Source organism: Microcebus murinus, chromosome 2, assembly GCF_040939455.1.
Source record: "Microcebus murinus isolate Inina chromosome 2, M.murinus_Inina_mat1.0, whole genome shotgun sequence".
In the NCBI taxonomy this organism is placed as follows: Eukaryota; Metazoa; Chordata; class Mammalia; order Primates; family Cheirogaleidae; genus Microcebus; species Microcebus murinus.
In genome coordinates, this window is record NC_134105.1 from 19982119 (window position 1) to 20002413 (window position 20295).

Consider the following 20295-nt stretch of genomic DNA (forward strand, 5'->3'; position numbering starts at 1 on the left):
CGTTTAAAAGTTAAGCGTGGGGTGTATTTTTGACGAAGGAAAATCGGTCCCCTCAGGTCTGTCAATCTTTGTGCGGCGGGCAGGAGCCTAGGAAGGAAACCAAATGGGGAGAATTGCAGGTTTCAGTCCGGGAAGGTGTTGGGTGCAGCCGCGGAGCGATTCCTTCATGCCGAGGGAGCTGGGCCGTCTGGAGAAATCAGGCAGAATCCCAGGGGTGGAGGGAGCCCTCGCAGGACTTTGAAGGCCTTCCCGCCACAGACACCTGCATCAGTGACAAAAAGCAATTTCCTCAAGCCGAGGGCTCAAATGCTTACTCCTCGCGTCTTCACGGCTCCCAGAGAGCAAGGGGTTAAATCTCTTCTCTCAGCGTCGTGACCTCCTTTTTCAGTTCGCGCATCTGTCGGCTTGGAAATATTTCCCCGTGCTTGCTGGGCTGCCGTACCTGTGGAGAGACCGCAGCTAGGCTCGCCCTCTGAGATTCATCACCAGGCCATTATTCCTGGGGAGGTTTTGCCAAAACAGGGTCATTCTCCCCAAGAACAGGCATTCTCTTGACTGAGAAAGTGATCTCACGTGAAGCAAATTGCTGACGGATTGGTTTCTGGTCACCTGATAGCGACTGTCATCCTGTTGTTTCTCTAACTGTACCCTACCATAAATGACTAGTCCGTGGAGACTTGTTTTTTGGCATGTATTGCTTATTAGGAGATAGTCCCCCATCCTCTACCCCCCCCCCCTTTTTTTTTAAGAGATGCTGAGCTTTTTTTTAGTAGTCTGGGTGATTTCGCAGCTGCTATTTTGTTCCTTTCTGTTTTTAGGGAAAATCGCAAGAAATGGTTCTGTCTTGTGTCTTAGATATTATTATAGTGAATTTATACTCTCTTGAGGATATACTGTACTCAAATGCTGTTGCTCATTATTTTCTGTGTTCTCAGTTATGGCAAAAATTTTAGTTGGTTTGATCCTTTTAATCAAGCAGGATATATATTCTGTATATAATTCTTCTCCCAATTTTGTTAGTGTAGTGTTAACCCTTACTTTTTATGGAAACTTGTACTCTTTATTTTCCTTTTCTGTAGATCGAAAACACAGTAAATTCTTTGCCAGCTACAAAATTTTTGGTTTTGTAAACTAGTTTCTTGGATGTTATTAATATAAATCATGTAGGGTACACAACAATATTTGGCATATAGTGCTCAATAAATGGCAGGTTAAAAATAGATATAACTGAACATCAGATTGCCTTAGAATCAAAGTAGCTAATTCAGAGTGCTTTCTACAAGAAGCCTATAATTAATGTAAAGCTAGGCATTATTTATATACCTAGGGAAACAAGTACAGTATTATCTTTGCCACTATTAAAAGTGAGGGCATTGTTGAACCCAAGTTCAGAGTGCTAACCTTCTGATTCTGATTTCTTCAACTAAGGAAACTATAATTTTTCCCTTGTATAATGAATTCAAACTTAGAAATAAATGTTTTTAATCTTTAGGTCTCACCAAAATTCTCCCAACATTTCTATCAGTGTTTTATACCAAATATCTTATAGGTAAGTTCTTGTACAATGTGGCCCCAACCTACCTTTCCACCTTATATTCTCCAACCAAATAGAATTACTCAGTAATAACCTGTGCTTTACCATCTTTGTGCTTTTGGCCATGTGGTTCCTTGTATGCTTGTCATACATATTCCTCCTGACTCTTTTCAGTTCTCTTACCTGAAGAATGTTCCATATATTGGTAAATTAAAGTGTGGGGAAATGTATCCTATGTAGAAGAAGCTTGATGGAATTTTTTGTTTTGTTTTGAATTTATTTTTTAACTTCATTAGTATGGCCAACCAATTGAGTTTTCTTTAAATGGTGTTTCTTAAAAGGATTTAGATCCTATGTGTCCCATTGATGTGTGTAGCCCTTAGTGGTGGATGATGGCTGATAGTAGATTAAACAAACTTTTTAGGCTTCCATTCTACACAGAGCTAAAAACTTCACCAATTGACAAGTTTAATGCTTGGAAACTCTGGCTGTCTGCCAGTGGACTAAGCTAATAGAAGGAAGTCTTTTAGGTGGATTTTTACTTGTTTTCTGCACCTGTTCGCTTTCTTTGTGGTTCTAATATTAAAAATATATTTTTAATATTTGTTAAACATCCAAATGATATTTATTGTGTACAAGTAGTAGATATGGGAAATAAACCTATGTTTTAAAGTAGGCTTACCCTTATAATATTTAAAATAACATGATATAATATTTGAATAATAATGAAATAATAAACAGATCCTCCTCTTTGCATATTTAAAAGTGCTTTAATCTTATATCCTTTCTTTTTGCCTTAAGAAACACTTCTAAGCAGTATCTAAATTAACAAGTGATTTTAAATGATTCCTTTCTCTTCTAAAGAAGTGATTGTGACATTTTATTGAGATATGATCTATATATTTCCCCTGTTATATTATCTTTTGCAGATTTGTGACCCACATTTAGAGTTCACCAGTGTGATTTTTTTCTTGTGCACAGCTTGAGTTTTACATTTTTGAAATTACAGAGTTAGCCTTCCATCTTATTCCTTAGCTTATGGTCTTTTTTTAAAATTACAGACAGGGTCTCACACTGTTGCCCACATGATTGCAGTGTTGCAATCATGGCTCACTGTAACCTGGAACTCTTGGGCTCCAGGGATCCTCTCGAATAGCCTTAATTTTAAATAAATTCATATTATGAGAGAGTCTGCTTAAGATGCTATTTGGTTTCCTTCCTCTTGTTCCTAAGAAAGTTTCAGAATTAAGGTTGTGAGGAAAGTTGCCTAAAGGCCATAGGATTCTTGAATTCTCTGGAAGTATTTTGATATGCTTACTAGCAGATTGTGATCTTTAAATATGTGGTCTGTAATTTTTGATGTGAGTGATAGGGCTTACATTGTTTATTTTTTTGAGACAGGATATCACTCTGTTGCCCTGGCTAGAGTGCAGTGGCATCATCATAGCTCACTGTAATCTCAGACTCCTGGGCTCAAGTGATCCTCCTGCCTCAGCCTCCAGAATAGCTGGGACTACAGGTGTGTGCCATCACGCCCAGCTAATTTTTTCTATTTTTTGGTCTCGAACTCTTGGCTTCAAGCAATCCTTCTGCCTTGGCCTCCCAAAGTGGTGGGATTCAGGCATGAGCCACCAAGCCCAGCTCAGCTAATTAAAAAAAATTTTTTTTGGCCAGGCCCGGTGGCTCACACCTGAGCCACTGTGCTAATCCTAGCACACAGGGAGGCCGAGGCAGGCGGATTGCTCAAGGTCAGGAGTTTGAAACCAGCCTGAGCAAGAGTGAGACCCCCGTCTCTAAATAGAAACAAATTAATTGGCCAACTATCTTGTTATCTAAGAAGCAGGACAGCGCAAGTGCTGCCAGTACATTTTTCCATAAGTCTCATCGAGTTGTGATTGGTCAAATGCATGTTGAGATGTGGATTTATCACAACCTCTAAAGAATTTTTTCCCTTAATTACTTGAACATGGGGTCACTTAATTTTGTTTGTGAGCTACTAAACAATAATCCTAACAATCTTTGTCTTATGAACAACTTTGTTTTTTTCTCTGAAGAAAGCCCCTAAAGGTGAAATTTTTTTTTTTTTTGTTTTGAGACAGAGTCTCACTTTGTTGCCCAGGCTAGAGTGAGTACCCTGGCGTCAGCCTCGCTCACAGCAACCTCAAACTCCTGGGCTCAAGCGATCCTCCTGCCTCAGCCTCCCGAGTAGCTGGGACTACAGGCATGCACCACCACGCCTGGCTAATTTTTGTATATATTTTTAGTTGGCCAATTAATTTCTTTCCATTTATAGTAGAGACGGGGTCTCACTCTTGCTCAGGCTGGTTTCAAACTCCTGACCTCGAGCAATCCTACCACCTCAGCCTCCCACAGTGCTAGTATTACAGGCGTGAGCCACCGCGCCCGGCCAAAGATGAAATTTTTAAAAGAGGCCTCTGAATCAATCAGTTATGGACCTTATTAAGAATCTAAAATTACTGGAAATTGCTTCCTTTCATTTATGATAGCTTTTGGTTAGAGGAGAGCTAGATGCCAAGTATGTGTTAATTTTTAGTGTTCATTTAAGTTTCTCTGTATGTCACTGGTGGCTTACCATGTGTCCTTTTTATGAGTAGATTCATGGTGTATTCAGTAAAATGCAACATAACAAAAACTCTGGAGTGCACACTGAGTTAGATTAGTATTTTGATTTACTCTGCTGCCATTTAATGAATACACAGTGAGAAGGATAAAAAAGCTATAGCAATGAGCAATATTTAGAAATTGGAGGCATTATAAAGGAGAACTTTGATATTTTATATTCAGTGCTGATTTCATTTAGAACTAAATACCTTACTGACACTTTACTTCAAATATTGGTTTTAGGAAAGTTTAATGGGAGATTCTGATTATGATGAAAATCTGTTTATACTTATTTTGCTGATTATTTTTATTTAAATGGGATTGTACCCACCTTGAAATGTTTGAAAATAAATTGGTTAGCTCTTTGAACTTTGGAGAAAAGCAGTCAGTATAATTCAAGGGATACTTTGAACACCCTTTAATATCCTGTGCCCCTAATCTTCATCAGCTTACCTCAAAGTCACCCTAAGTAAAAATGCAATCTGAGTAGAAACTGGGAGCTTCATATCCAAATATTTTATTTCTCCTTCCAATCATATTGCTATCCTTAAAAGTTCTTTCTATATAGAAATTGCAGAGCAGTGTGGCATATTTATTTTATTATTGCATTTATTAAGAACAGTTCTCTTTGCAGTTATCTTTTATCTCTAAGATAAATCCATATAGATTAAAGTGATTTTTTTATTGAATTGTTGCTTTCCTCCTTCTGTGGCTGAGGACTCTGGGTCATTTCCACACAATTAATTTAGGCCCTCAACTTTCAAGGTGATCTCCATTTGTAGACATTAAATTGTTTCTGAGTTATGTGGAGTAGAGCTTAAATAGGGTTAAAGTAATCTTGGCGAATAGGTAGAAAGGGGAAAGATTGTCTAATGGAATGGATAGGAAATAAGACTATGGATTTATATGGATAAATTAGATTGGAAGAAGCAGTAGATGTTCTAATATTTTCTATTAATATTATCTAATTCTATATCTATTCAATATATACCTATAATTCTATTGTATTATCTAATCTATTAATAGGGACAGGGACACTTTAATTTCTTTTTGGTAATTGGTGGAAATAACACAATAAAATAAAATTGGATATAATATATATTCCTGTAGTTAATTGTGATTCATAAATGCAAATTGCTTCCTCTTTGTGCAGTCCGCCTTCCACAAAATTCATTCTAATGCAAATAAACCCTCTGTGTGTAGAGGCCCTCTATGTGTCTGAATCATGGCACTGGACACAGTATAGACTGAAGTTGTGATAGTTTGTACATTAATATTCAGAAAACTTTTGCCCATGTATCATATTTTGATAATATCTGCATTAAACCATATCAAAGTTATGATATAAAAATTTGAGTGAGAAACTCCCAGTGATTTAACTACATTAAAGCATAGGGTTCTTTTGAATTGGTTAAATTTAAGCCTATAACCCACAAATATAAGAGAAATGTATATTTTTGGTAATTTATGAGTATATAGTACTATGCCAAGGTTCGGTTGTGATTGATAAACAGCTATTTAGTGCTCACATAAATTCTTTTTTTATTATATTTTTTATAAATTAATATTTAAAAATATTTGTTTATTTTTCCTCTTCTTACCAGATGGTTAACTTTAAGTCTGTATAATTCTTAAGTAATCCTATTAGAATCATTTTAACACAATGGGATCTTAGCAGTGTATCTTTGAGTACGTCTTATAAAGGAATGCTATTTTAATTTCTATGCCAAGCATGTATTTTAATTTACCAATTAGATGTTCTACATATATTCAAACAAAAATTGTTTCACCTTAATAATACATGTAATACGGACTGTTGACATTCCTCCCATCTTGCACCCCTCCGCCCCCCCACAATTTTTGGCCATATGGACACAGGCAGAACTGTCAAGAGCTCCAAGGATTTAAGCCTTCAAATTTTACCTGCCAACCATTTCAGCATGAAGTAGGGACACATGAAGGAAGCTTAAAGTGAAGGCTTTTTTTCTTGCTACCACCCACTTGCTGTTTCTTGCCCTTTTTTTTTTCAATGATTCAGAGTATTGACACTGTTGCTAGCTTACTACCTGCAGAGTCTTGCTAATCTTGATGGTATTGTATAATTATATAAAACCTTTTGCATGGTGTCATCTGATATTGTATATATGTCCTCCTACACATGTGTCTTTAGAGTAATTTCTTTCCATCTGGTGTTGGAAATGAGCTCTTTGTGAGGTTATTTTTAAATCTTTAAGCTTTTTAGCATCCTTAACACTTGAAATAACACAATTGCTTTTGGAGGCAAGAAAATCCATATCGTATATTAGTGTTTTTTCCCAGCGAAAATGTAAATAGTATTTTATTTTTAAAATCATATTTTATGTTTAGATAGTCTCCAGATAATTTTGTTATATAGGGAATAGTTGTTGCCAAGTAGTTAAAGGAGAGGTACATAAGGGAAAGGAGGCCAAGAATAAGAAGCCTGTTAAGAGGAGAGAGGTTTGAAAGATATTTTATTCTCTGAAGGCTTATTATCCTTTTCTGAATTCTTGCAGCACTTATTTGTTATATGCCAGATTTATCATCTGTTTATTTATTTAGAAGGAGGATCTTACTCTGTTACTCAGGCTGGAGTGCAGTGGCACAATCATAGTTCACTGAAGCCTTGAACTCCTGGGCTTAAGTGATTCTCTTGGCTCAGCCTGAGTATCTGTGACTACAAGCATGTGCCATCATGCCTGTCTAATTTTTTAAATTTTTTGTAGAGATGTGGTCTTGCCATGTTGCCCAGGCTGGTCTTGAACTCCTGGCCTCAAGTGATCCTCCCACCACAGCCTCTGTTGCTGGATGTATAGGTGTGAGCCACCATACCTGGCCTGTGTTGTTTTATATTGCATATAAAACTGGTATCCCCCAATGAGATTGTCAGCTTCTGGAATACAGAGAGTCAATATCATGTCTTTCATTGCCCTTCCTATTCCCCCAAATGAAGATACTGTTTAGAACAGTAACTACATATGTAATATAGGAGGCACATTATGGTGTAGTGAGAATGTGAATTCTAGGATTTTAAGATTTAAGACCTGGGTTATAATTTTAATTCTGCTTCTGACTACCTCTCTGTTTTCTGTACATATATGTATCATATTTTCTTGGAAAGTAAGTTGAAGATGTCATGATTCCAAAAACACTTCATATGTGTGTGGCTCCTAAGAATAAAGCTATTATCCTACCTAACTATAACACCATTATTATACATAAGAAAGTTAACACTATTTCCAAAACATCAACCAATATCCAATCTATATTTTGATTTCCCCAATTAGATTATTTTTGTTTAAATATTTGGTTATTTCTCTTTTATTTTCTTTAATCTAGAATGATACTCACCCCCTCTTATTGTCATTAACTTTGATGAGTCCTGGTGCCAGTTGACTTGTAGAATGTCCTGTTCTAAATTTATCTGATTGTTCCCTCAAGTTTTGTTTAATTTGTTCCTCTATCTGCTTTGTTGCCTATAAAATGGAAGTTATCTCTATAGGTTTGCTTACACTTAGGTTAAAAGTTTTTGGCAAGAATACTTCATAGATGATATTGTGTTTTTCATTTTGTCTGACATCAGGAGGTTCATAATGTCAGGCTGTCCCACAATGAGTGACACTAATTTTAATAACCTTGTTAAAGTGGTAACCACCAGATTTCTCCATGGTAAAGGTACATTTAAAAAAATTGATATGTAATAGTTATACATGGAGTTATACATGGAGTAATACTTTAGCATATTGGTTTTAGCTTGTATTGACTCTGTAGAGTTTACAAATAAGGTCAGCTCTTGAAAATGAATTTGGAAGATTCAAATTAGGGAAGGAAAGGTATCCTTTGCTACTGTATTACATAGGCTTCTCCAGATTCTTTCTAAATCTGATGTCTTGTATTTTGTCCCTGCTTTGTTCCTAAAATTAGGCTTACAGGGTTATATTTTATTTGACAGTAGAACATAATCACAATAAGAATTGTATTGGCATTTTTGCTTTAAGTGAATTTTGTTTTTTTTCCTTTTCTGGTGATGTACATATTTTTATTGTGATCACTGGGTATGTATAGTTAGCCTTAACATTTTATATCTAAACAACAGTAGATTGATAGTTTCTCTAACTTACTAAGTAACATTTGAATTTTTTATTAATTTCTTTAATTTTATTTTTTTATTTTATTTTTTTTAATTTCTTTAATTTTAACATAAAATGGCTTATCTTTTATTAAGTGCCATTCCATTTCCTAAAGATAATACCTCTATGTTTAAATAAAAAAGGTTGATGTCATCTATTTAGCAAAATTTACCCAATAATTCTTTTTTCTCCAGATGCTATTTTTGTGACTTATCCTTGTTAATTTTATCCTTGTTATTTTTATCTCTAATATGACCATTAATGGACTCTCGTTAACAAGAAATGTTCAGTAGTTCATGTATTCCCTTTGGTATTTTATAAAAGATTGGAAAGATTGGTATTAGGATGAATGATTGCACAATGGTCATAGAATCATATTTAAATGATACAATACTGAAGAATATATTGCCAGAGGATGAGGGTTTTTTTTTTTTTTGTTATTTTTAAATTTTTATTATGCCTTTAATATGGCCTCCAAAGATCTCTGCCTCCTGATAGTCATACCTTGTGTAATTCCTTCCCCTTGAGTGTAGGCTAGACCTAATGACTCACTTCTAATGAACAGATTACAGCAAAAGTGATGGGATGTCACTTCTAAGATTAGGTTACAAAAGACTGTGGCTTTTGTTTTAGGTCTCTGACTTTCTCCCTCTCGCCAAGATCACTAGCTGCCATATCCAGAGAGCATGCAGGCTCTATGGAGAGGCACACATGTTGAAAAACCAAGGTCTATTAGTAAGCTTGGAAGCAAATCTTCTGAGGCCTGCAAGACCCACGTGAGTGATCTTAGAAGGAGCTTCTCTAGGTAGAGTTGAGCCTTGAGATGAATGCAAACCTGGTTGACAGTTTGACTGCAACTTAATGAGGGACCTTAAGCCAAAGTCACCCAACTAAGCCATGACTGGATTCTGACCCACAGAAACTGAGCGATAATAAATGTTTGTTGTTTTAAGCCACCCAAAGCTTTAAGGGGTAATGTGTTGTACAGCAATAGATAACTAATACATGTAATAAATATTTATTATAGATTGTCTACTATTTACTGTGGACTGTCCTAAGTACATTGGGACATAGTGAATAAAATAGAAGTTTCTGTTCTCGTGGAGCTTACATTTTAGTGGGAGGGGACAAATAATAAATAAACCAGGGATAAAACATAAGACATCAGACTTTAGTGAGGATTGGGGAAAGCAGACCAAGGGGACAAAGAATGAGGCAGGTGGGGTGGATATTTAGTTAGAGTGTCAGAAATGACTTTTCTGATAAGGTGACATTTGAGCAGAGTCCTAAATGGAGTAAGACAGTGAGCTGTGCAGGTATCTGGGGGAAGAGTATTCCAGACAGAAAAAATAACATGCACAAAGGTTAAGTATGTTGGTGTGTTTGAGAAACATTAATCCAGCCCAATGGGTTGAAATAATCTAGGGGAAAATGGTAGGAATTGAGTTCAGAGAGGTTGTAGGTAGGAGAAGGAGCAAGTTATGTAGAGCCTTGTTAGCTATGTTAATGACTTTACATTTTAATCTGAGACAGGAGTTCCTGGGAGGATTTTAAACAGAGGAATGACATGATCATCGATTTAATACATATTAATTGATTATATACAATAAACAGGACCCTGTGGGTATATGTGATCAGAAAATATAAAAGATGTGACCAATGCCCTAAGGAAGTTTAATGGTCAGAAATGACTGGGCATACACATAAAAGCTTAGGAATACAGGCTCTATGTCATGGAAAGATATGTAGTTATGGGAAAAGCACAGGTAAAACCTGGGTTAGAAGTCTGGCTCTTCTACTTGGTTCAATACATTTCAGCTACTATGTATTGGGTACTTACTATGTACCAAGTAAAATAATAATGGTAGTGTTTATTGATGACTTATTATGAGCTGGAATCTGCGCTATGTGTGTTATAGATATGACATAGGTGTTCAAGAGTGTGGCAGGCTCTGAGGCTAGAATGCCTTTTTTTTTTTTTTTTGAGACAGGGTCTCACTCTGTCATCTGGGCTAGAGTGCAGTAGTGTCATAGTTCACTGCAACCTCAAACTCCTGAACTCAAGTAATCTTCTTGCTTTAGCCTCCTGAAAGCTAGGACAACAGGCTCATGCCACCTTGCCTAATTTTTCTATTTTTTATAGAGAGGGGGTCTCACTCTTGTTCTGGTCTTGAACTCCTAACCTTAAGCGATCCTCCTGCCTCAGTCTACCAGAGTGCTAGGATTACAGGCATGAGCCACTGTGCCCAGCTGCCTGGCTTTAAATTCTGTTTGTGTCACTCTTTTTACTCTTTAGCTGGTGACCTTGGGCAAGTTAATGAACTTCTATCCCTGTGTTTATTCATTGTATAATATAGGTATGATAAAAATACATACTCTTTAAGGTTGTTATGATGATTAAATGAGTTAATATATGAAATATTTAGAATAGTTTCTGGCACCAGAGATAAATATTAGCCTAATTTTCACATTTAAGTTTCACCACAGCTCTTTGGAGTAGGTGTTAATAATCCCATTTTTCATTTTAGGTAACAGGTTAAAGTTAAGTAAGTTTGTCCAAAGTTACATAACTAGTAAGTGAAAATTGGCTTCAAAGACAGCATTCTTTACTGCTACACCTTTACTTATGCCCAAGAGAGAAGTGGGTAAGGACAAATGTGGATCTATAACTTCTCCTATCAAAGCCAATAATTTCTTGGCTGTGCAATGTGTATTTTGGGAGGCTGAGGTGGGAGGATTACTTGAGACCAGGAGTTTGATACTAGCCTGAGCAACATAGCAAGACTTGAGAAGCCTGTCTCTACAAAAATAGAAAAATTAGCTGGGCATCATGGTGTGTGCCTTTAAGTCCTAGCTACTTGGGAGGCTGAGTTCAGAAGGATCGCTTGAGCCCAGGAGTTTGAGGATGTGGTACACTATGATGATGCCACTGCACTCAAGCCTGGGCAATAGAGTGAGATCTTGTCTCAAAAAAAAAAAAAAAAAAAAGATTTATTAATAATTGTGATCTTGTGAAAGTACTTTTCTGTACCTCAGATTCTTCTGTGAAATGAGCACGATACCTACATTACAGAGAATACATAGTAAAAAGAAACAAAAACAAACCTTGCAATGTGCCTGGCACATAGAGGTAATTAGTAAATGTTTATAAGTAAAGTAATTATAAGTAAATGTTAGTTCTCTTTTCCCTTTGATAAAATCTGACTTCATGGATAGGTTTGGAATGTGTTGCTTGGAAAAAAAATCTGACCTTATGGAGATAGAGGACAATCATCTTTGGTTAAGAAGAATTTTTGCATCTTGACCCATAAATTGAAATCTGTGTATCCATGTGATATATTTATATATTACATAGCTTAATAGAAAGCATATGGTTTTGTCTAGTGATCTTTGGAGTTGATCCAGACTTATACTATGACTTTTTTTTTTTTTTTTTTTTTTTGAGACAGAGTCTCACTGTGTTGCCCAGGCTAGAGTGAGTGCCATGGCGTCAGCCTGGCTCACAGCAACCTCAAACTCCTGGGCTCAAGCAATCCTTCTGCCTCAGCCACTTGAGAAGCTGGGACTACAGGCATGCGCCACCATGCCCGGCTAATTTTTTCTATATATATTAGTTGGCCAATTAATTTCTTTCTATTTTTATAGTAGAGACGGGGTCTCGCTCTTGCTCAGGCTGGTTTCGAACTCCTGACCTCGAGCAATCTGCCTGCCTCGGCCTCCCAGAGTGCTAGGATTACAGGCGTGAGCCACCGCGCCTGGCCTACTATGACATTTTTAAGCCCTCAACACAAGGTTTGTGAAAAAAAAAAAAAAAGAAAAAGAAAAAAAAAATTTTTGAGCCTGTGTATGAGTATTTTAAAGACCCATTTCACAGCAAATCTGGCTTCAGAGCTTCATTTCTGGGTGTGTAAGACACAGTCATGTGGTTAATATCACCATTGTTGCTTTTATCTTTTGCAGCAGATGTGAAAGTAAACATACAAGGTTGAAAAACAGGAAGAGGTTTTAGTTGGGAGGGTGTTTTTGAAAGGGAACTTGTACATAAGTGACTTGAAATCTGAAGTGCCTTGAATTTTTGTGACATTTAGCAGTTATAAAAAGATATTATACCTTATTGTTGTAAAGTAAAAAAAACCAAATTATTTTGCATTTTAATGAATTCATGAATTTACATTTATTTTTGCTTTTATACATTTTGGAGAAGTATTATGTTCTTCTTTTTGACTGAAACAGAACTGATGAATAATTTTATAGTTCCCTCAATTCTGGGTTCTTTTTACCTATGGAATTTCTCAATAAGGAAATGTGGAGTTTTTTGTTGTTATTGGATATTTATTCTAATATCATTACACTTGAACTTCTTCAAAAGCTAAAACTTAAGGCAGCATTTTTCTACTTGGCTCTATAGTCTCTATTCCCAAGGAAGAGAATTAACACATTGAATGCTAGCTATGTATCAGATAGCTACTCTCTGAATATGCTTACTAATTTAAATATTTTCATCTTTGACATCCAATCCACAATGAGTTTTTATTCGTTTGGTGAAATCCATCCCTCCCCCTATTTCCTTCCTTCTCTTCCTTTCTTCTTTCTTCCTCCTCCTCTTAAATAATTCTCTTTCATTCTTTTGCTGACCAGTTTTCTATTAATATCATATTTGGGAGGCAGCATGATGTAGCAGCCAGTAAGGATTTGGGTTTTGGAGTCCAATAGACCTTGGTTTTGCTTTTGATAGGAAAAAACTGCTTTCTTTCTCAATAAATAAAAGCCAGGGTTCTCCAGAGTTGGCTTCAGAAAGAGATTCTGCACATGGGGTGGAGTAATTGGAGCTTACAGCAAGGACTTTTGTTCCTAAAGATTCACCTTACCCTGGGGAATCCCTTACTGATCTCAAGAAGTTCAGCTTTCTCTTTAATTTTCTGTCCCAGAGGAGAGTCTTCTCTTAATGCTCCTGCAGTACACAGCTGAGACCAGGCTGGAACATTTGGTACTTTACTAAGGCTCAGAGATAAAAAAAAAAAAAAAAAAAAAAGGAAATAAGCAGAGTTACTTGTATGCTTCTATATCATCTGGCTCACAAGATAAAACTCATTCTTCAATTTGTGGTCTTCTATTGGGATACTTCCCCTCCTTGACCCACAACACTTATGTTTTCAGTGGCAGAAGCCATCTTTAAGTCTTTTACTTGGGAGTGTCTCCAACACATCCAGATTGCTGTAAACACAGAGGAGTTTTTACAGCAGGTGTTCTCTATATTGCCAGCCTATGGTTGTATCTGAGAGAGGACCCACTTCATGGATGTGATTAATATCAGGTCTAAACAACCCTTAGGGGAGACCGCAGTTATCCACAGAATATCTAATTACTATTCACAGAAGAGAAATACAAACAGTAGAGGGGTGGTGAGGTAGAGGTAGGGAAGTTTTCCTTCTAACCATTTACCCTAGATCATATAATCTGTGATTTTAGCTCAGTAATTTGGCACGAAATAGCTCTCAATAAATATTTGCTTCCCATTTGAATCTTAAGACGATTTGACACCTAAGGAGCTACTATTTAGTTTGTTGGAGTTTCATCTCTGAGTGTTTTGCTTGTGGAGATACTACTCAGGTCCCAAGTTAGGCTGAGGACAGTGGTAATAAACACAGGTTGGTGTGATCAAGATGGAACACCTATCTGGTGCCCTCAGCAGATTGAGTTTAAATGTTATAGGGGTATCCTGTGTTACCTAGAACCTTAATTATGGAAGGAGATATAGAAATAGGTTATTGATGTAAGGTCCCTGGACTTTTTTTTCCTTCTTGATACAGGGTCTTGCTATGTTGCCCAGGCTAGTCTTGAACTCCTGGGCTGAAGTGATCCTTGCGCCTCAGTCTTCTGAGTAGCTGGGATTACAGGCACGAGCCACAAGACTGGCTTCCCTTGGCTTGTTTCTAAGATAGGAAAAGCATAATACAATCACAGACCTTTGGAGTCACAAATCTGGGTTAGAATCCTGGCTCTGAAACTGACTAGCTGTTCATTGTTAGGCAAGTTCTTTATCCTCCTTGCTTATTAGTTTTTTCATCTGTTAAATTTATATAACATTTAACATGATATATCTACATTTTAGAACTGCTGAAAAGGTTAGAAATAATATTTCATATTCTTAATATAGTCCCCATCACAGAGTTTGTTCTTAATGAGTGGGAACTAATTATTATTATTATTTTATTTTTTTTTTTTTTTATTTTATTTTTTTTTTTTTTAAGACTAGTCAAGTGCATTATTATTATTTTAAATGACATTCCTTTATGTTTACCTTGTTATTTATTTATTTATTTATTTGAGACAGAGTCTCACTTTGTTGCCCGGGCTAGAGTGCTGTGATGTCAACCTAGCTCACAGCAACCTCTCCTGGGCTTAAGCAATCCTGCTACCTCAGCCTCCCGAGTAGCTGGGACTACAGGCATGCGCCACCATGCCTGGCTAATTTTTTCTATATATATATTAGTTGGCCAATTAATTTCTTTCTATTTATAGTAGAGACAGGGTCTCACTCTTGCTCAGGCTGGTTTTGAACTCCTGACCTCGAGCAATCCACCCGCCTTGGCTTCCTTCCCAGAGTGCTAGGATTACAGGTGTGAGCCAACACGCCCGGCCGGTTGTATTTGATTTTATATATGCTCTGACCTTGACTTTTTAAAACAACTTTATTGAGATAATTAACATACCATATGATTTACCCATTTATTTATTTATTTAAGACAGAGTCTCACCCTATTGCCCAGGCTAGAGTGCCATGGCATCAGCATAGCTCACAGCAACCTCAAACTCCTGGGCTCAAGCAATCCTCCTGCCTTAGCCTCCAGAGTAGTTGGGACTACAGGCATGCGCCACCATGCCAGGCTAATTTTCTCTCTCTCTCCATATATATATATATATATATATATATATATATTTTTTTTTTTTTTTTTTTTTGAGACAGAGTCTCACTTTGTTGCCCAGGCTAGAGTGAGTGCCATAGCATCAGCCTGGCTCACAGCAACCTCAAACTCCTGGGCTCAAGCAATCCTCCTGCCTCAGCCTCTCGAGTAGCTGGGACTACAGACATGCGCCACCATGCCCAGCTAATTTTTTCTATATATATATTAGTTGGCCAATTAATTTCTTTTTATTTATAGTAGAGACGGGGTCTCGCTCCTGCTCAGGCTGGTTTCAAACTCCTGAGCTCAAACGATCCGCCCGCCTCGGCCTCCCAGAGTGCTAGGATTACAGGCGTGAGCCACTGTGCCTGGCCTTTTTCTATATATTTTTAGTTGGCCAATTAATTTCCTTCTATTTTTAGTAGAGACGGGGTCTTGCTCTTGCTCAGGCTGGTTTTGAACTCCCGACCTTGAGCAATCCGCCGGCCTCGGCCCCCCAGAGTGCTAGGATTACAGGCGTGAGCCACTGCACCCGGCCTGATTTACCCATTTAAACTGTACAATTAAATATTTTTTAGTGTGTTCACAGGGTTGTGCAGCCATCACCTCAATCTAATTTATTTTTATTTATTTGAGACAGTCTCACTCTGTTGCCCTGGGTAGAGTGCAGTGGCCTCATCATAGCTCACTGCAAATTCAACTCCTGGGCTCAAGTGATCTTCCTGCTTCAACCTCTTAAGTAGCTGGGACTACAGGTGTGCATCATGACGCCTGGCTAAATTTTCTATTTTTAGTAGAGACAGAGCCTTGCCCTTTCTCAGGCTGGTCTCCGACTTCTGAGCTCAAGCAGTCCCACCTCGGCCTCCCACAGTACTAAGATTAAGGCGTGAGCCACTGCACCTAGCTGACCTCATTCTAATTTTTGAACATTTTCTTTTTATTCTCTCCTTGGATTGAACTTTTTTTTTTTTTTTTTCGAGACAGACAGAGTGAAACAGAGTTTCACTCTGTTGCCTGGGCTAGAGTGCCGTGGCATCAACTTAGCTCACAGCAACCTCAAACTCCTGGGCTCAGGTGATCCTTCTGCCTCAGCCTCCCGAGTAGCTGGGACTACAGGCATGTGCCACCATGCCCGGCTAATTTTTTCTACATATTTTAGTTGTCCAATTAATTTCTTTCTATTTTTAGTAGAGATGGGGGTCTCGCTCTTGCTCAGGCTGGTTTCAAACTCCTGACCTTGAGCGATCCTCCCACACTCCCAGAGTGCTAGGATTACAGGCGTGAGCTATTGCACCCGGCCTTGAATAACTTTTGAACATTTTCATCCCCCTGAAAAGAAACTCCATATCCAATAACAGCCATTCCCTATTCCACGTTGCAACCCCAGTCTTAGGCAAGCACTATTTTATGTCTCTATAGATTTGCCTATTCTGAATATTTCATATAAATGGAATCATATAAATATGTGACCTTTTGAAATTGGCTTCTTTCATTTAGCATGTTTTCAGGGTTCATTCATGTGATAGCATGTATCATCACTTCATTCCTTTTTTTTAAATTTTTTGTTTTGGTGTATTATGGGGGTACAAATGTTTAGGTTACATATATTGCCTTTGCCCCACCTGAGTCAGAGCTTCAAGTGTGTCCATCCCCCAGATGGTGTGCACCCAACCCATTAGGTGTGTATATACCCATCCCTTCCTCCCCCTCCCATCTGTCCGACACCCAATGAATGTTATTACTATATGTGCACTTAAGTGTTGATCAGTTAATACCAATTTGATGGTGAGTACATATGGTGCTTGTTTTTCCATTCTTGTGATGCTTCACTTAATAGAATGGGCTCCAGCTCTATCCAGGATAATACAAGAGGTGCTAGATCACCATTGTTTTTGTGGCTGAGTAGCACTCCATGGTATACATATACCACATTTTATTAATCCACTCATGGATTGAGTGGATTGGGTAGTTTCCACATCTTTGAAATTGCGAATTGTGCTGCTATAAATGTTCTAAGGCAGATGTCTTTTATTCCTTTGGGTAAATGCCCAGTAATGGGATTGCTGGATCAAATGGTAGTTCTACTTGTAGCTCTTTGAGGTATCTCCATATTACTTTCCACAGAGGTTGTACTAGTTTGCAGTCCCACCAGCAGTGTATGAGTGTTCCTATCTCTCCGCATCCACACCAACAATTATTGTTTTGGGACTTTTTGATAAAAACCATTCTCACTAGAGATAAGTGATATCTCATCGTGGTTTTGATTTGCATTTCCCTGATGGTTAGAGATGTTGAGCATTTTTTCATATGTTTCTTGGCCATTAGTTTATCTTCTTTGAAAAGTTTCTGTTCCTGTTGTTTGCCCACTTTTTAATAGGGTTGTTTGATTTTTTTCTTGCTGATTTTCCTGGGTTCTATGTGGCTTCATTCCTTTTTATTGCTTAATAATATTCGATTGTGTGGATATACTACATTTTATTTATCCAGTCATTAGTTTGATGGGACATTGGGTTGCTTCTACTTTTTGACTATTATGAATAATGCTTTGAAGATTTATGCTCAAGTTTTTGTGTAAACGTATGTTTTTACTTCTCCTGGGTGTATACCAGGAGTGGAATTTCTGGGTTATGTGGTAACTCAACATATGTTAACATTTTGAGGAACTGTCCTTGGCTGTTTTTTAAACGTTTTTTTTTTTTTTTCTCTCTTTGATTTGCATGGTCTCCTGTTTTCTGTCAGCCATGTTCACTGTGAGTTACCAACAGCTTGCTGAACCGTTTTTGATTATGTTCTCACTGTTCAACTGTATCCCATCTTGCTTAAGTAGATAATGTCATTACAAATGAATCTGTTTTTCTATAGTTTATCACCTATCCATGAGATGTTCTTTTCCATTTCGTCACCTTTTTTACTCTGGCTGATTATGGTTTTAAGAAATAAATGTTTTTAATAAAATTCCACTGAGATTTAATCCATGTCATGGTATATTGTACCTTGAGAGGAATAATACTCAAGGTCTGTGATAGGAGGAGAGATTTTTAAACACAGCTTTAACACATGATACTGAAAGTATGAGGCAGTATTCAAAATGCTTAATAACAGGGACTTTTTAAGAAAAAGAACACAAAATTAGAGATGAATACAAATATTTATTTAGAATGAGAAAATCACAACGAATAACATTTTTAAAAAGCTGAAAAATAGCACAAATATCATAAAATTTGGAAAAGTATTAATAGCATAACATTTTTATTAATTGATACAATGTTATAATTCTTTCTTTCCTATATTTTTTGGCCCTGTACTCCTCCAAAGATTTTCATATTATGACTTTGTAATATCATTTTCAATAGCGACAATAGATAATTCAGTCTTTCCTCTAGCATGGTGGCCTCTGCAAGGGCAAGTACAAATGAGGTCCCTAAGCTTAAGCTTCTTTAGTTTCACAGTAAATCCACCTCTGCATAGTAAATAATCTTAAGAGATGAACCAAGAGGTTATAATATGCCTATTCTGTATTCTAATCATTGATTGCAATTGTTTGGTTACTATAAGTTACTTCATGTGAATCATTCTTTCTTGAATTTAGCATTCCATTGGAAACTCTTGTACATATTATGATCTTTTCTTCCAGGAGCCAAAGGCTCCTTTTTTTTTTTAAACACTTCTCTTCCAACCTCTCATTTAAAAAAATGCAGATATCTTTCTTTCCCAGATAGTTCATTTTAGTGTTAGCATGGGGATAAAAAATAGGCCTAGCCTGAGCTTGATGTGGACATATATATTTTTATATTTTTTAATTTTTTAAAATTTCATTTTATTTATTTATTTTTTTCAGACAGAGTCTCACTTTTGTTGCCTGGGCTAGAGTGCCGTGGCATCAGCCTAGCTCACAGCAACCTCAAACTCCTGGGCTCAAGCAATCCTTCTGCTTCAGCCTCCCAAGTAGCTGGGACTACAGGCATGTGCCACCATGCCCGGCTAATTTTTTCTATATATATTAGTTGGCCAATTAATTTCTTTCTATTTATAGTAGAGACGGGGTCTCGCTCTTGCTCAGGCTGGTTTCAAACTCCTGATCTCGAGCAATCCACCCGCCTTGGGCTCCCAGAGTGCTAGGATTACAGGCGTGAGCCACAGGGCCCGGCTCAAGACTTAGTCTTGTACTTTGTCCTTATACTTGGTTCCTTATAGCACCAAGCTTGGACATTGTCAATATGTATGACTGATGGATTTAAAAAGGTCTTTTTCATTTGTTTTCGTTTTCCTTGCTCCTGTTATTACTAAATGTTGAAATATCAAAATGATTGTCATTTTGATTTCTCTTCTACTTTATTTTTAACCAACTAAACCAGCAGATAATGATGAATGATATATATAACTGATTCTTATCAGAGACAATGTTCTATGCTAAAATTGTGACCAAGACACAGTGTGTAAAAAGGAACCCTCTTACATATTGAGAACCTCATTGACTTTTCCTCTGTATTTCATCTTCTGTTTCTCTAAGATTCTATCTATTCTTTTTTTTTTTTTTTTTTTCTGAGACAGAGTGTCATTGTGTTGCCCTGGCTAAAGTGCCGTGGCATCAGCCTAGCTCACAGCAACCTCAAACTCCTGGGCTCAAGTGATCCTTCTGCTTCAACTTCCCAAGTAGCTGGGACTACAGGCATGTGCCACCATGCCCAGCTAATTTTTTCTATATATGTATTTTTTGGTTGGCCAATTAATTTCTACTTTTAGTAGAGACGGGGTCTCACTCTTGCTCAGCCTGGTTTCGAACTCCTGACCTTCAGTGACCCTCCTGCATTCCCAGAGTGCTAGGATTACAGGCGTGAGCCACCACACCCGGCCGATTCTATCTGTTCTTAAAGGTTCTGCTACTACCTGAAACAGGTGACTCTTCAATCTACATTTTCCATAGGATCTACATTTTCTTTTATTTTTTATTTTATCTTTTTTTTTTAATTTCAGCATATTATGGGGGTACAAATGTTAGGGTTACGTATATTGCCCATGCCCCCCTCCCCCCTCAAGTCAGAGCTTCAAGCGTGACTATCCCCCAACGTTGCACATCTTACTCATT

General features: G+C 37.3%; 1 protein-coding gene across 4 annotated transcripts in view; it reads left to right on the forward strand.

Annotated features, from left to right (window-relative positions):
• EPB41 (erythrocyte membrane protein band 4.1) overlaps positions 1-20295 on the forward strand; it is a 204283-nt gene that overhangs the window by 21852 nt on the left and 162136 nt on the right. The window lies entirely within an intron of this gene.